Source organism: Corapipo altera, unplaced genomic scaffold (assembly GCF_003945725.1).
Source record: "Corapipo altera isolate COAL_440 unplaced genomic scaffold, ASM394572v1 0, whole genome shotgun sequence".
In the NCBI taxonomy this organism is placed as follows: Eukaryota; Metazoa; Chordata; class Aves; order Passeriformes; family Pipridae; genus Corapipo; species Corapipo altera.
Window position 1 is genome coordinate 37,034,921 of NW_020884872.1, and position 15,676 is coordinate 37,050,596.

Consider the following 15,676-nt stretch of genomic DNA (forward strand, 5'->3'; position numbering starts at 1 on the left):
TTTATAGGGTTAGGAAGACTCACAGAGTAACCAATTAGAAGTCTCAAGGGGCTTATAGGAACACCCAATCACTGGAAGGGGTTAACAAGGTCCAATGAGAACACACCTTAGGACATCTTCCCAGGACATTCCCTCATGAGATAACACTTGTTGTGGGGGGTCTTGGGAAGATGAAAGCATGAGTTAGCAAAGAGACTACAAAAAGCCGTTTTGAAACATGTTTAAACCACAGTTTTCTCATATACTGCAGATTTACTACCACAACTTTATATATTTTTATTGGGGTTTTATCTTTTCAAGATTACTCTTTGCTCAGAAAAGCCCGAGAAAAATATATAATATGGTCAAAATGTTAGTCATTATGCATTTATTCAGATCCTTCTTTATCAGGGTCTGAAAATGTTCACTGAAATGGTTTTGAGACCAAAACTTTAGTCTTACTGACAGACCCACTTCCTCAGTCGTTATGCTCTCCCTTAATTGGCGTGAATAGAAAACTAAACGGTGAAAATATTTGCTAACCTCTATAACAAACAGCCTCAGCTTGACAGAACTTTTGCCATGATTCAAAATTATCACCATGTCTGCATATGTACATAAAAGAGGGTTGAAGCGGTTACTAAAATAAAAAGATAGAAGGCTAGTACAAGATAATTTGTATTAAAAATTGAGAACATTGAAAAAACTAAAAAAGAGGGGTTTCAGTGGATTTGAATACTTAAAAAAAAGAGACTGGTGGTGTACACTTACCCCAAACACATGCTTTTCATAAGCTGCTTTATTAGTATTGTAAATATTTATCCAGATGCATGCTAAACCTTCTTAGTATCAGTTAAATATCAGTATTCCTAGGCAATATTTTCTTTATATATATGCTTTTTCCCTAGATCAGTTATGCTCCAGAAAGTACCTTCATATTAAAATCATGACTGTCCTAAATTTCAGTAGTACAGAGTTTCACCCTCAGTCCTGAAAATAAAAAGAAGAAAATTTATTACTATGTTGCTTTCCACTGAGTGCCTTATATTCACCCTGAAACTAGCAAATGTTTCATTTATTTAACTTTTGCTGAAGTGGAGAATACTGGACTGTTAGGATGGAAGAGCTCCAGGACTGACAGAGTGTTCCTGCAGGTGGTAGTAGCCTGTTGTCATATGGAAGAAATTTGTCTACTGTTCAGTCCTATTCTAAATTGGTGATCTAAAATTAGGCATGAAAGTCAGAGAAAAACCTAATGTGCAGGTAGATAAGATGCATACTCTTCATGATAGATAAATGTGATTCTTTAAAGCTGAAAGATTAAAGACTTTATTTAGTTGTCCATTTTATTTTTAGTCTCAATTCAGGGGCAAAACTCAGAGTCCTGGTCCTGGCACTTGAACTGCTTTAAGCCAATTTAAAAGTGGGTATAAAAAAAAAACCAAAAAAAACCCAACACAACAACGGGAAAAAAATCCCAAACAAACAAACCACAAGAACTAACAAAATCTCCCAACAAAAAAAATCCAAACAAAACCCAAACAAATAAAAAACACCAAACAAAACCAAAAACCAACCTAAAATAACCACCCTGTCTAAAATGACAAAGAAGGAAAAGAGAGGAATGGAGAAACCTTGTTTTCTCCTCTCTTTGTTTCCTGGTCAAGATCTCATGTCCTTCCTTACAGGTAGTTTTTAATGGAGTTAAATCCCACCCAAGAGGCTCAGAAAGTGCTAGTTTTAGTGGAAAATTAAAAATACAATGATGAAAACTGGGTGGAAGTGCTCTTTTGGTGGTTATCATTGTCTCAAACCCTGGAAGGGTAGAGGAATGGCAGTATCTCTGAGGCCAATAATAGGTTACTCGCCTGAATTTGCTAATTCAGTGTCTGACATGCACCTGGTTGAGGCACAAAAGAATGCCTCTACCTGCATTTTCAGGTAGAGCTGGAGGAGGAATGATATAGAAGGCATAACATAAGCTGGCTTATATAGGAATTTGGTTTTAATGCTCTTGTATATAAAATGGGATGATGTCTGCTTATCAAGATTGCTGTAAGACTGATTTCAACATGTATACTAGTGATGCCCTTTGAGACTTCAAGATGGAAAGCAATGTGTGGAAAGAATTCTTTCCAATTTTATTTTATTGAAGTTGTTACTTTCTCTTTGTAACAAAACCCTGAGATTCTCAACCTTTTTTCACATTGTTAGCAATCTGGTTTAGGAAAAATAACAGACAAAAAATCACTACAAAAGAAAACAGAATAAATCACATTTTGAAGGAGACTGAACTGAAGTATTTAATTTTGAACTTTATCCCTTCATTGTAGCAGCTCTATCAACTGCAGCATGCAGAGCAGTTTGAATTTCCCTTGGTGCCTTTTAGAAAGTTTTTTTAGGTTCTGTCTTCAATGAAACTCTCATGGGTGAACAACACTTATCATGGGACCTAAATACCAGAAGCCCACAGGGGCAAGTGACTCACTACAACTGTAGTAAAAAGGTACTTAGGGAAAGAATGACAGGTTTTTGGCAAAGAATGTCAATAAAGTTTATTAGAGCCACACTATCTCACTGAATTTTTCTGCATTTGTTTTGTTTGTATTCTGGGATGTAGAAAAAGTCTAAGGCAGATACTGTTAGCTTTGGTCATTCAATGTGTTATGTTAAATAAATAAATAAGTTTTATGTGTCTAGGATATTCCTGAGAGTCCAGATTGCTAATGTAGCCTGTCCCTGCATTTTTCAGTGTCTAGTATATTTAATGCTGCCATTATTTTTTTTTATGTGCAGCTTCAGGTATTTTTAAGCAGTGGAAACCCTTTCAATGTGTCTTTAGATGGGCATAAATATAAATCCAAGGAATTAATAATTCTTACTCATATAAAAAATATGAAAGTTTTCTATGCTACTATCTGTACCAGAATGGATTCTTTCAGGAATGGTGAGAAGTGAGTAGTGCTCATAGTCAAGTCAACTGCTCGTAGTGTAAAAATTTAAACTGACTAGCTCATAGGTCTGGAACGGTACTGCTGGTACAAAGTCTACTCATTACTCCACATCCAAGATATTCAGGAAAACTTAAATTGCTATAAAGTCTTACTATTTACAGTTGTAAATGTACAGTCTGCAAGAGTTGTTCTCAAGGAATTGGTCATTCCCTAAATAGTGTTGATTTACTTTCAAATGTTTAAATCTTCTGTATCAGAGTACTTGATCCTTGACATTTAAAGATGTTTTGCCTTCTTATATTCAAGTCAATGAACACGAGACACGTGTTCATTACTTAACATTCACATTTTCTATTTCCAAATAACAAGTCCTGAGGAGGGTTTGCATAGAAAGCTTATGTTCTTCTCAGAATAACTTCTTTCCTTATTTATAGAGTACCAATACTCATGTAGAAATTCAAGATTAAAATTTACATAGTACAAAATGCACATAGCACAGATGAATATTCCAGTTGATATGAACAATTACCAGATCCTAATTATAATATAGTATCTAGATACTCTTCCATGAGCATCCACAGAGATGATTTAGAAGAAACCCAACTTCCTCCAGCTAGAAACGGAATTTAACAAATTGTTAAAAAACACCTTCTACTTCTAGAACTACTGAAAGTAAAGTTTAGTCATTACTTTCTATTAAAGTGCATGAAATGAATGAACAAAATGGAACAAGATTTTATGATGGAGAAATTTTAGCAAAGAAATTCCATGTGGAAGAAAGACAAACTTATACAATTAATTGAGATGGACTAACAGGCAACGTGAAAAAAAATTTGTTTTGTAACATTTACACGTACATATTTATAACCTTTATTGCTAAGAAATCACTGGTACAGTATTCCTTTAAGAAGATTCTATTTGCTATGGAAACTTTTGTAATTAATATTACAAATGTCACTGTAATAGTAATGCTACTGACACCCTGACTTTATGTAATGGCTGAATAGTGTTACATATTTGATAGGTTGTCTGAGCAGAGCAGTCAAACAGTACTATACCTAAGCTTCCACATATTTAACAAGATTCCTAAGCTTTTAATTAGTTTATGAAGACAAAGACAAAAGTGTTTCCATTAAACAAATAAGAATTTTCAGATAATAATTCACTTGTGATATTATCTGTCATATATGCCAAATGCCTGTGAGCTCACAATAGAGAAACGATAAAAAAAATTGCAAGATAAATTAAGAATGTTATTAAAAATTAATTTATTCATGGAAATAAATAACACAATTGTATACAATACAATATTTGCTGATAATTTGCCCTGTTTTCAAATATGTATACATGAACTTAATTGAACTGTTTGATTTCAATTTAAAATATTAGAGTTTAGAATTTATATATCATATTTGAAAAGCACATGGAGATGGGGGCTGTGTAGGTATTAAGGTAAGAGCTATTATGATGTATTGTGTCTCACAGGGTGAGCAATAATATCAGTAATTTTGTTGAACTGTATTAGAACAGAATGCTACACCCAAACATACACCATTTTTTTTTAATATCTGTAAATAAATCTGCTGATCATGAAGGAAAAAGAGAGAGCTGCCACGTAAATGACTCTATTATGCAATCTAAATATTGTTTCTATATTTTTTTAATGGTGATCATTTTACATAACACTGGGATGATGGTTGAAAATAGCATTCCAATATTCCAATGTGTAATAATCAGTGCAATTCACTTATCTTAAGTAACACTTATCTTAAGCCTTCAGCCTTATGTTACATAAAGCCACAGTAAAAGCTGAGAAATACGTGAAAGCAACCCAGAGATTCTGCAAAGGTAATTTTAGCCTCAGAAGGTTGTGAGTGTAATGGGGATTGCTACATCTCTGCTTGATCACGAGTCTCAACTTGCAGATACTCCTTTAGCAATGAGAGAGCAGAGATTAAATTGGCAAAGAAAAAGAAATAAAAGCTACCAATGAACAAAAAAAACCCCAAGCCTTGTGTTTTTAGTATATTTGCTAAAAACATAGTGCCACTGAAATTTTAGAAGTGAAAAGGCTTTATCTAATTACTTTGAGTGGGTGAGATGAAGAATGGTAAAAAAATTACAGAATGCATTTTGCATTCAGGTAAAATTGCTGATGTTTATGTGCTTAATGGTGCTTTGAATTTCCTCTGTCAATTTTTGTTACTAAAAGTTTAACTAATTGTGTCTCTACAAAAATTAAGTAGAGCTTTGTCTTTTAAGGTTACTCAAACATATTTTTGATGTTTAAGCATTAGACTACAGAAAATAATCATGGTAATAGTTGAGATTTGGAAATCAGAAAGTGTATGTTTTGGTACCAAATAGAATAAACTTTTTAGAAAGATGAGTGAAAAGAAGTAGAAGAAATCAGGAGGTATGAGAACTGGCTTGTGAGTGCAGGTAGCCTGTTATTCTACAGGCTGTCTTCAGAGTCTTTAGGGTGCTTTAGAAGAATTCTGTAAGAGATAAGTAGATAAAACCAAACCTATTGTTACAGGCTTCAAATTACCTTTGGAGTCTACTTTGTTATAAGAAAAGAAAGTAGGGATTTACAAGCTAAAGCTATACATAGAAGTTGTACATTTTACAAACAACAAAATGATATGGTTGGTTCTTATGCTTTTTTGACAGGTGATATTGAAGCTCTAAGGAAAAATGCAGTAAATTTATTAAAATACTGGGATTTTTTACTATCTCCTCCTCCACTGAAAAACACTCTTAGTACTTTTGGCATAGAGTATAATTGCTTTTGCATTAAACTGTCACAGTCCTGCTTTTCAGGTATGCCATATCTGTAAAGATAAGATGCATTTGCTGAAAATACTGGTAAATTATGCTAAAATTTTCTCTATAAGTGTTAATTTCTGCAGGCACCCACTATTGCAAATCACTTTTTAAAAGGAGATACCTTTACTTCTATTGAAGGTTATTTCCAAACAAATATGTTATAAAGCAGACCTACTACTCCAAGTGAATAGGTAATATAGATATGTGATTCTATCAGTAAATGCATAACACAAAGGTGATGTCATGTTTCTTGTTGATTTAACTGCTAGCTTTGGCAGAATCACAGAACGGTCTGGGTTGGAAGGGACTTTACAGATCTAGTCCAAATCTTCCCGCCATGGGCAGCAACACCTTTCACTAGACCAGGTTGCTCAGCCCCCAGCCAACCATGCCTTGAACGCTTTCAAGGATGGGGCACCCACAACTTCTCTGGAAAACCTGTTCTAGAGTCTAATCAACCTCACCGCAAAGACTTTCTTCCTGATATCTAATCTCAACCTACCCTCTCTCAGTTTGAAGTCATTTCCCCTTGTTCTATTACTACATGCCCTCATAAATAGTCTCTCTCCATCTTTTTTGTAGGCTCCCTTCAGTTACTGAACGGTTGCAACTAGGTAACACCGAAGCCTTCTCTTTTCCTCGCTGAACGATCCTAATTCTCTCTGCCTTTTGTCTTAGGAGAGGTGTTCCATCCCTCTAATCGTCTTGGTGACCCTCTCTGTACCTGCTCCAACAGGTTAATGTCCTTGCTGTGCTGAGGACCACAAAGTTGCATGCAGCTAGGAAATTGAACTGTGAAAATAAACTGCTCTGTCCTCTGTCCTTGCACGGTGTGGCAAGGGCATTTCTGTGTTCTTGTCTCAAGCACTTTCTTTGGGGCCTTAGGACTTTAGTTGCCCAGGATTATTATACAAATGCTAGCTGAAAATCTATCTGTAACCTAAACAGCAGGCAAGAAACAAAGTCAAATTGGTTTTGCATTGTTTCTTCCCTCCAAAATACTCCAGCAAATCCATTACAGGACAGATCCATCCCTGGTATATTGGTAAACCAATACACAGGTGTTGATCACTTGCAAATCTTTGAGTGGACAAAGAATCCACTCAGGAACTGCTCAACAATTCCAGTTATGAGCTCAATTATGCATTAAAAAAATCCTCAAATCTGTAGAAACTTAAGTACTATGAGACTATTCTGACCCTGTGGAGAAGTATGAAGGTTGTAGCTGTGGAATACCACCTTCCATATAATTTATACTTTAGTTTTCAAACTGAGAGAGGTGACAGTGGTTGTGTTTTACTTATGTTGGTCTAAGCATATCTGTTGAAGTACTTTTGAATTCTCAGGTGATTTGAAGTGTTAAACCAAAATATGATTTATTGCTACATAGTCTATCTTCTTCCGAGCAATCTTCCCTAAAATGACAGGTTGCAGAAGACTTCTGCTTTCATTTAATCTGAATGGGTTTAAAGAAGTTCCAGTTGGCCCCAGAAAGCAAGAGGGGCTTCTCCCCCAGTACTGGGAAACATGACTTCAACTAATCTCAGCTAATCTTTTTGAGAGATTGTTTTCCTTACTTGATCCTTTGCAGCCCCATGCAAGTCTAAGAGACTTCAGTTATGATGGAAAAGTCTGAGTTTTCAGTAAGCCTTCCACTCTGATGTGCACATTTCTTCACACACCTACTTCATCATAACAGGCATCATAATAATCACAATACTGACCTTAATCAAAAGCCCTTGAGATGAAGCACCAGAATTATTGTAGAAATACTTCTGCAAATATGTGCACAGCCACCAGACTACATGATCTATGAGCTCACTTCATGTAATTCTGAGAGTGAATGTCCTCAACCACCTGCAGCAGTTTTCTAAGGTGATCTGCATTTTGTATCTTCCAGTTTAACAAAGATCACATGCTAGCCAATATACCATCACAGTTATCAAATCTCCCAAAATCCATCCTTTAGCTTATTATAAACAGCAATGAATGATGTGAAGCTGGAGCAGTGTGAGATAATCTGTTCACACTGTGCTCTTATGTACAGCATCTTCATCTACTGTTGTATGATTTTCCTTAGAACAGTGATAACATGTAGAAAAAAAAAACTGAACTATTTATTCACTTAACAAAAACCTTTAAAATTCCAAGATAAAGCAGTCTAGCAATGCAGACAAAACTTGCAAAAAATGAAAACAGCATAAAAGAAGGGAAAGCACAAAGTCATCCGATCTGCCTTGCCAGTCCTCTAAGTAAGATATAGAAAATTTATTAATATCCAATATTGAAGGAAATTGATGTTTTTACTGTGACATTTATAGGGATTTTCAATTTCATAGGTCAAGTTATGAAAGCAATCTCTGGAGAATGAGAATTTTGATATGAGAGAAAAGTTCTCATTCCTTTTAATGCATCAACTTTTTCAATTTTTTTTTTTTTATTGTTGTCTCTAGACCAACCTTTCAGGTAAGTCTTAAATATATATCCTTCCTCCTTCCTCTCCTCACCCCCACAACAAACCATAATTGATACTGTAAGGTCTTAACCTCATAGAATCACAGGATGGCTGAAGCTGGAAGAAGGTCAGGTCTAACCTCCTCCGTTCAAGGGAGACCCAGTTTCCCGGGATCATGTCCAGATGGCTTTTGAATATCTTTAAGGACAGAGACTGCACAGTGTCCCTGCATAATTTATACCAGTGCTCAGTCACACTCACATTAAAAAAAGTGTTTTCTGATCTTCAGAGAGAAACTCAGTGTTTTAGTTTGCCTCTGGTCCTGTCACTGCTTACCATTGAAACAAACCTGGCTCTGTCCTCTTTGCACCCTCCTTTCAGGTATTTATGTACCTGAACAAGATCTCCCTCCTCTCCCCTCTCCTTCTTCCCCTTCCTTCCCCTCCCCTCCCTTCTCCCTCTCCCTCAAGTCTGCCTTCATTATGACTTGTACCAAAATATAGAGTATTCCAGTACCACTCCTGATAGGGGTTTGGGTCATATGTACTAGACATTTAATTAGAAAAGCTTCAGCGGTGTGTCACTTTGCAAGGGAGAGTGTGCAACAGAAAATGGCAAGGAATTTGCGAGGTTCACAACTTGAAAGACTGGTTTCAAGTAGGTAAAATAGGGGACCTGTACCTGGAGGGGTGATATGTAGGCATAGGTGATCCCTTTTGTCACTATGAAACTATGGTTAGTTTATTTCTATTAACTCCAAATCAATTATTTGGAGACACAGCCAAAGCTATAACAAGCCTATTTTTTTTAAGAAATCTTCCTTGTATGTTGGGTTTAATTGCACAAAAGAAAAAAAAAAAGAAGGAGTCGCATGGCTCTTAACAAAAATTATGTTGACCAAGTCCACAATGTTCATCTAGTACAACTGACTGACAATTTAAAGGCTGAACAAAAGTTAAAACACTTTGTTAAGGGCATTGTCCACTTAAACCCTGACAAGATTGGGGCATTGACTACCTCCATAGAAAGCTTCTTCCAGTGTTTGACCACTTTCTTGTTAAGGAAATATTTCTTCATATCTAGTCTGAACTTCACTTGATGCAACTTATAACCATTCTCATGTGTCCTGTTACTGGGTACCAGGGAGAAGAGATCAGCACCTCCCTCTCTACTTCCTGTCCTCAGAAAGCTGAGGAGAGAAATGAGGTCTTTTCTCAGCCTCCTCCTCTCCAAACTAGACAAGCCTAGTGTCCTTAGCTGCTCCTCATAGGACATTCCTTACAGCCCTTTCACCACCATCTTAGTTGCCCTCCTCTGGACACATTCTAGAACCTTCACATCCTTCTTAAACTGTGGGGGCCAGAACTTCACACTGCACTCCACTGTAAGCATCAAGTCTTTGATGTAAGTTACTGCAGCAAATCTACAGTGTCAATCCCAGATACAGAAATCAAACCGTCTTTATTCGTCAGTAAAATCATATAATCTTTCTTACTGTCTACCTATTCATATCTGAGCTCAATTAAGTTTTCAGCCTATTTTGTCTCTACAGTATCAAATCTATTCTCAGCAAAGGCACTCACTTTTGTCATGCCCTGAAATCTAAAATCTGACTACAGGTGATATTTCAGTGAAAGATATTAATCTATCACTATAACTGAAGAAGCCATCTGTTCTCCATCTATCCTGAATTTATTTGGCAATTAATGACCTCCTGCTCTATGCATACAGAAGCACACATACTGATATACACATGAAAAAAAAATAGAGCAAGTGTCTTTAGATATTATGTCATAACTATTTTTCTTTAGGTATATAGTGTGAATGATTTGCTTCCTTAACAATTTAAGTATCTTTAATAGGACTAGTGCATACATTGATTCATATTTGGTTTTCACAGACTCAAACAGCTAAATATTTTTCTCACCTCCTTTGTCATGGTTGGAGAAATCTATAGCCTTACAATCAGAAGGGTATTTGAGGATCTGAGTTCAGACTCAGAGAAAGCGGTCGTATGGTACATGTCCCTCTGCTAATCATTATGTCATGATCTCTGCTTTTACTGACCATTCAACTCTAGAAAGGGAAATAGACTTTAGGAAGTAGAGAGGATGTAGGTGAGAGAGAATTGCTTCTCTGGGAGGAACAGGGTGACATTTTGCAAGTTAGTACCATTTTGCAAGGTGATTGTACCATAACCACCTCTAAGTCTGAAAAACTCTGTACTTAGATGTTCAAGCCATGTTCATTAACACTTGATAGGTAGTAACTGAGAAATCGCTGAAGCTCTTCTTCTTCTTAAAGTTTGTAGGATGTTTAAATATTCTACTGAATCATGCAATATTTGTCAAAGCATGTATTTCTTAATCCTGCTTGTAAAGATTTTAATTTCACAGGAGCATATTCACACCCAAATACATATCTGAACACAAGATTCTCCTGACTTCATAGAGAAAGACAAGGAAAACTATTAGCAGAAATGGAAATAATAAATCTAGAACAATATGTCTCTCCAAACAGCTATTCAGACACATCATAGCTGCATGCACAACAGGAGAGAAAGCCATCTTACAGTGTAATCAAATTACAGGACCACACAACTGTTTCTGTCAGGACCAACAATTGCAACCTAGAATCTGGATATGTTCCATTCATGATATGTAAAGCTATTCCAGGGTATTTCCTAGTAGTTTTAGTAGGATGACTAACCAGGACTAGCCTCTATCATTTAAAATGTTAATATGCTAGAGCAATAGACAAAAAGTCATGCAGACTTAAATGTGTGTTTCCTGCATTATCTCGCTTTAGAGGGTTAATTACTTTGTTGTTCTTAATATGAGAGCTGCATTCAGTTGCTAAGGAAACCAATTATTTCTTTATATCTACAAGTACTTGAATCGTGTTTTGGTTTCTTTGTTTCTGGGGATGTTTTCTGAGAGGTTTTGGTGTTGTTGCTGCTGTTGGTTTTCATGAATGTTAAATCAGAGAAGAAGAAATAATACCACGGATTAAAAATGGAAAATGTAGGCTGACCTAGTCATGGCCAGATTTGTCGTGGCGAGGCATAACAGTGTGTTGTCTGTGGGCAAATCAGCTGTAGGCTCTGCTTTTAATTGTTTCCTGCCAGAAATGAGCCCTGAAATGGGTGCTAATTCATCTTCAATCAGCTCAAACTACTCCACCCACTGACCACAATCAATCACATTTCCTCTCAGATTCTTCTTCAAATATGATAAAATTATATATATCATGGTGGAAAATATTAAAATCAACTCCAACTGGAGCACACCTGCAACCAGGGAACCTGAATATAGAGAATAGTGCTGCTACACCCACTCTGCTAACATTGCACTCTGGTGCAAACTACCTGAAACTCAGAAGTAGTCCATAACAGTGTACTCTATTGCGTACAACCAAATCACCTCAAGACAATGCACAGCAGGCTGCTAACCAGAGAGATCTGATTCAGCTGAGGAACTGTTTTAATACTGAGAGGAAAATTAAAAGAAGGGACTGGTGGAAAGAAAGGAAACTAGAGAATCCCTTTGAAGAACAGTCCACTGAAACTTGATCCTGGAAAGAGAAAATTTAGAGCAGATATAATATTTTACATTATTTTGAGCCAATTTTAATTCTTTGATATCTTTTATGTTGCAGTGCTTGAAGTATTATATTACCCACTTTTCCACAAGGTAAAGAATATTATTGAAATTGCAATATATAATAAAATGTGATCATTTTAAGTTTGTTATAATTTTGCCTGGCAAGCTATAACTGGTATTTAGTGGTAAAATTGGCAACTGATTTTAGAATCACTCCAAAAATGGTTCTAAAACAACTATGGTTATTTCCGTCTCTTACAAGGAACATTACAAATATGCTTAGCATCATAAAGGGAGAAGCAGAATTAGAAAAAAAAAACAAAACACAAAACCCACAAAAACGATCCCCTTACATTTCCTCTGTGGAAGCATTCACAGAATAAGAATTAGATAGACACATTTAGCCTTTAAACTGCTTTTTAAGACCTTAAAGCTATCAAAAAACATGTCTGTTTGTCAGTACAGCCCTTTATGTGAATAAGAGTCTGAAGTGATGACATTTTTACAGGGTTACAAGTATGCACTAGCTCAAGGGTAAACCTATTCAAGACCTCCACTTAGCTATTTCTCTGCATATTTCTCCCGTTGACACCTTTTTCAACAGCAGTCTCATCTCAGGACTTCTTACTGGACTCCAACCTGAGGATAATCTGGGAGCAAAAAGTGTTGTCCTAAGCACTCTAAGCACTTTAACTGGCACATCATGAAACCAGCAAATATGCAAATATAAGAAAAATTAGTTGAGTTCTGTTCGTTGTTCTAAATTAATACAATTTTCATCATATTCATTAACTAGATTATAAGATATTCAAGCTGAAATCCAAATGGCTCTTACAGGAGATATGGGGATATAGGTCAGTGACAATTTAAATATGAGTCAGCCATGAGCCCTGGGATCTAAAAGGGCCAGCTGTGCTCTGGGGGACATCCAGCAAAACATCACCAGTTGTTTGAGGAGGGTGACTATCCTGTTCTACTCTGCAATGGTATGGTCTCATTTCAAGTACTGTGTGCAATTTTGGGTATCACAATACAGGAAAGATATAAAACTATTAGAGTGTGTTTAAAGGCAGGTGACCAAGATGGTGAAAGGCCTAGAGGGTAAGACTTCTGAAGAGCAGCTGAGGTCACTTAGCTTATTCAGCTTAGAGAGGAGAAGGCTGAGTGGATACCTTGTAGCAGTCTACAGCTTCCTCACAAGTGGAAGTAAAGGTGCTGATCTCCTCTCTGTCTTGATGAGTGACAGGACTTGAGCAAATGGAATGAAGTTGCATCAAGGAAAGTTCAGATTGGACATTAGGAAAAGTTTCTTCACTGAGAGGGTGGTTGGGCACAGCAATAGGCTCCCAAGAGAAGTAGATATGACACTAAACCTGTCAAAGTTCAGGGAGCATCTGAATGATGCTCCTGATCATATGGTTTGGTTTTAGATAGTTCTGTGAGGAGTAGGGAATTGGAATTGATGATCACTATAGATATTCTATAACCTGAGATATTCTACGATTCTAAATAATTTCACTTTGTGAAATGGTTAAATATTTTCGGGGAAAATGAAAAAGAAGATAAATGTGAGACACTAAACAGATTTATCAATTGCAGTTGAAACTACTTTTTGAAGCTTGGTATCCATGAAAGTTTCTATAAGTTAAATAATTTTAGAGGTGGGATTTTTCCAGTAATGTGTGAGTACTTCATAGGGTGTTGCTCAATGAGCAAGCTTTTGTGAAACCCATTTTTAATCATGTAAGATTCATAATTTGTAAGATTTTTCAGAAGTATATTCAGAGCTGTTACTTGTAATGAAAGGCTTAGCTTTTAGGAAAATTCTTTGCAGAGCTGCTACAGAGCTTGTCCAGATCTCTCTGGGAACAAATTCCCTCTGGTCTGCTCCATAGCTGCAGTTATGGTGCTTGTGAGAATGATTCCACCCACTCATGATGTTTTCTAAGTATAATATCCATTATAAAGGATATATTTCTTTTTTTCTATGATTTTCTTAAGTTTTATCTAACTTCTCTTTAAATTCCAGTAGCTTATTAGGCCTATTAATAATGAATTACACATCAAATGATGTCTTTCATTATTAGTCCTTTTAATGCATTAAAATATTATACAGATCATACACCACAAACACCTGGAATGTACTTCCTTAGTATTTTCTAAACAAGTTTTAGAATAATGTACGATCACAGAATCTTCAGAAGGGAAAGGCAAAGGCAAATTAGAAAAGCACAAATATAAAAATGACTCTTAAGAACTTTACGTGTAAGGTGTTTGAAAGTGGATATTGTTATTTTCACTACACAGAAATTTCTCAGATATTCAGGATAGGAAAAAATATAAACATTTGAAATAGATTATGTAATCAAAGGTCAGATTTACTTCTGCATTCTGGATACTTTGTGTTGCCCCAGTGACACAAAGCAGTCACAAACTCACCTTTAGTAGCTATTTCAAAGATGTTTATAGATGATTTCCAGAATGCTCCCAATGTTCATTTTAGCTGCAAAAATTCTTGAGCAACTACTTTTGACATGGGAGTCACCATTAAGTAATTAATATAAATCAGCAGCTGCAATGCAATATGAAATTGCACATGCCTACGTTCTCATAATTGATGGTTAAATAACTGCAGTAACTCAGCCACCATGGTACAAACTGTGTTGAATGTGATATTTTTTTTGTGGTGATCATGAATGGAGCTGCTATAGCATCTCAAAGAATTCTTCTGTTTCTGCTTTTTCTTTTATGTGGTAAACGCAATGAGTTTTGTGACTGAGTACTTACTTGGCAAACTGAACCTGTCAGATAATCTCTGAGCTGTTTTGCTTGTTTTAATATGTATTTTAATACTGAAATAATAAACTGCAATGGCTTTAGATCTGTTTCAAATATCTTCCTTTACTGGAAACAAAACCAAACCAAAAAACTTTAATTAGCATGAATTAATTCCAGTGTCAAGAATGGTGGCAGATAACAAGTTGAGGAAACAGGTAAATAATATGCATGTTCCTGCCTTTATGCCATCCAGGACAGAGAAATATGGGGTTTCACCCTCCACAAGAAAAGAAAAATGGAAACCTGAAACAATGCCATCCTGTTTACTGCCAAATAGAAAATATTCATTAAAGTAACATGAAAGTCTTCTAATTCCAAATTTACAAGGTGTGTGAGACTTAAATCTGACATACTGTTTCAGCTCTACCATTAGTTCATTTTTCTCCATTTATACATTGGCTAAATGAAGCATTTAGCCCAGCTGTGAATTTCATCGGTATTTCTGTTCAGGGACTGAACAATCTTAATTTTATTTAACCTTATTTTTTATTGGATTGACCACAACCACATCAGAGAATTACAGTTGCTATTTTGCAGAAAATTTGAAAGAAGAGTGTTCCTTAACTTACACCCAATTTACAAATCCAGTCAATAATTCAGACTGACCAATAGACAAACCAATTGCCTGCAGCTATTGCAGTCATGATTGAACAGGAAAAGCAAGATCCTTGCTTCGAATAACTGCTATCACTATTTCTAGCAAGTCTGTTACATATGGAATGCATTCTGAAAATTTAATAAACCATCATCCTTCATGTGTAGCTTGACACTTCTAAATTATGGACTCAGAGACTCAAGGTTTGAAAAAGGAAAGGTGAGGTCTGCAAGCCAAATAATGTAGACAATGCATGTATACACTCAAATACACATAAAGTGTTTGCAGCAGACTGCCTCTGCATTCTGAAGTAAATAATACTTTTGAACCTGTCTGTTCACCCTGATCATTCAAAAAAGCAAACACCCAAAAGCCTAATAATAAAAAGCAATAGAAATACATAACACCAAAACTTAAGATGCTT